General features: G+C 43.6%; 1 non-coding gene across 1 annotated transcript; it reads right to left on the minus strand.

The window, feature by feature from the left end:
* Nucleotides 1–1,859: 1,859 nt before the first annotated feature.
* Nucleotides 1,860–1,932, minus strand: TRNAP-CGG (transfer RNA proline (anticodon CGG)). The gene has a single exon. It is a non-coding gene; the product is annotated as a tRNA-Pro (tRNA).
* Nucleotides 1,933–2,833: the final 901 nt, after the last annotated feature.

Raw genomic sequence — 2,833 nt, forward strand, 5'->3', positions numbered from 1 at the left:
GGTATGTGAGGGAAGTATATAACTAGTCATAGTAATCTTTATACAAAACTAGGAAAACATAGTCGGGCAAGCAATATTTCACCATAATAAGAGAACTCTAAAAAGATAAAATTGTGCAGCGATTTTAACAAAAGGGAAAAACATGTACATCGCGCATGACAGACACTACAAAGCTGACCATGAATACAGAAACTAAAACCAGAAATAAAGATGACAAATGAAACATTTCAGATCTCACCGACTAGGAAACACAGATTACACCGAAAGAAACAAGGAAAGGAAGCTCTATACAGGGAAAGACAAAACCGCGCAAATTGACTATGATGCGTCTGAAGAAGCTAGCAATGCTGCTTGAAACTCTGATAAATCAGTCAAAACGGCGATATTTGACGCCAACTGATTCCATTCATTTATTGCTAAAGAGAGTGGTGAATATTTGTATTTTTTTGTTCGTTCGAAAAGTGGGAGGAGTTTGTTCGCATGGTCAAGCCGGGATGAGACGTGAGGAGGAGGAAGAAGATGGGAGCGAGCAAATTTTGAATTGCTATATTATAATGTGTGAAGAAATGATAATCGCACAAACTTCCTTCTGAAAGCGAGCGATGGTAGGTATAAAACTTCTTTTATTGATGATACGCTCTGAAACCTTAAGTAGGATGATGTAATGAATCTTGCTGCTTTATTCTGGACGGATTCAAGAAGATTCGAAAGGGAGTCCTGGTGAGGATGCCATATGACGGAAGCATATTCTAAGGTTGGCCTTATCAGTGTAGTGTAAGCTTGATGTCTTGTGTTAGAATTTGCGAGGTGTAAGCGGCGCCTTAGCAGGCCAAGTTTTCTAAAAGCTTTGCCGGTGATGAGGTCTATATGAGCATTACAAGAGAGATTAAAATACAAATGAACACCCAGATATTTTATAGAAGAAACAGATTCAACAGCTTTACCGTTGATTGTGTACACGCTAAGTAACGGTCCTGGAACAAACGAAAATCTTATATGTTTAGTTCTTTCTTCATTAATTTCCATTTGCCAAGTACGGCACCATTCAGTTAGCCTGTTTAGATCGGACTGGAGCGTATGTGCATCTTCCGCGTTAGATAATGTTTTATAGATTACACAGTGATCGGCAAAAAGGCGAATTGATGAGTTGATGTTACTTGCTTTTTCATTTATATAAATTAAAAAGAGCAAAGGCCAGGAGGACTGTCCCTTGTGGGACACCTGATTTTACACGTGCAGGGTTAGATATGCAATCATTTATCTTAACTGATTGGAAACGATTAGTCAAGAATTCAGCTATCTATCTGGCGGTTTTATCATCAAGCTGCAGATTTTTAGTTTTTAACAGTAAACGTTTGTGAGGAACACGATCAAAGGCTTTTGAAAAATCGACAAAAATTGCGTCTGTGTCAAGGGACATATGTAGCGCATGATGTAGGTCAGTAACTGCTGATAGTCAAGTTCGACTCATCGAAGGCTGGCATTGATAACCGGCCCTTGGCTACCGGCGCATGCGTCGCGCCTTTTCCCCCTCTCGTTTTATCATTTCTTTCTTTCCAATGCTTTTCTATATGTTCGCAAGCCGAGAATAAACATGCGGTCATTCGCCGGGCGACGCTGTCTGCGGTGGTTGTTTATTGACGCTGTGGCCGGTGGCCATACGCGTAACAGTAACTAATTCAAATAACTGCGTTTGACATGAAGGAAAGAAGCCAACAGTCGGCGAGGCCAAGGAAAGCGTTGGCGATGGTACTTTATGTCTTTTTCTTTTTAATGTTTACTTGGATAGTCACAGAAATTAGTAATGTAATCTGTTTAGGGGAAAGATATTTAAAAACAAAGTAGAAGAAAAAACAACGTGCCGATGGTGGGAACCGAACCCACGACCTCCCAATACCGCGTCCGGTGCTCTTCCAACTGAGCTACATCGGCCGCTGTCCCCCCTGCTACTTGCTTGGGTATTTATGTTGTCTGTATACGAACCTTGAGAGTGTTCACCAGCGCCACCTTCAGCCAAAGCGGCGGACGTGGAACGTCCTTTGTTACCGCCAGCGTCACGTAGAACGTGATCAAGAGCGAGGCCGAAAGCTGTGCTAGAACCCTCTCACGCTAACTATGGCTTCAAGACTGCCAGAACCGAGACCCCCGTAAGCTACAAGCCGATCAATTAAGGGGAAATGAGGGTGCTCGTTATAATACATGAAGGAAAGAAGCCAACAGTCGGCGAGGCCAAGGAAAGCGTTGGGGATGGTACTTAGTCTTTTTCCTTTTAATGTTTACTTAGATAATCACAGAAATTAGTAATGTAATCTGTTTAGGGGAAAGATAATTAAACACAAAGTAGAAGAAAAAAACAACGTGCCGATGGTGGGAACCGAACCCACGACCTCCGAATATCGCGTCCGGTGCTCTTCCAACTGAGCTACATCGGCCGCTGTCCCCCCTGCTACTTGCTTGGGTATTTATGTTGTCTGTATACGAACCTTGAGAGTGTTCACCAGCGCCACCTTCAGCCAAAGCGGCGGACGTGGAACGTCCTTTGTTACCGCCAGCGTCACGTAGAACGTGATCAAGAGCGAGGCCGAAAGCTGAGCTAGGACCCTCTCACGCTAACTATGGCTTCAAGACTGCCAGAACCGAGACCCCCGTAAGCTACAAGCCGATCAATTAAGGGGAAATGAGGGTTCTCGTTATAATACATGAAGGAAAGAAGCCAACAGTCGGCGAGGCCAAGGAAAGCGTTGGAGATGGTACTTTGCCTTTTCCTTTGGGGTGGGTGAAGACATCTGGGATGTCTTCACCCACCCCGAACAACCCTAAAATTATGCACCTA

This window comes from Amblyomma maculatum, chromosome 5 (genome assembly GCF_055883805.1).
Source record: "Amblyomma maculatum isolate TAMU_Amacu chromosome 5, ASM5588380v1, whole genome shotgun sequence".
Classification (NCBI taxonomy): Eukaryota; Metazoa; Arthropoda; class Arachnida; order Ixodida; family Ixodidae; genus Amblyomma; species Amblyomma maculatum.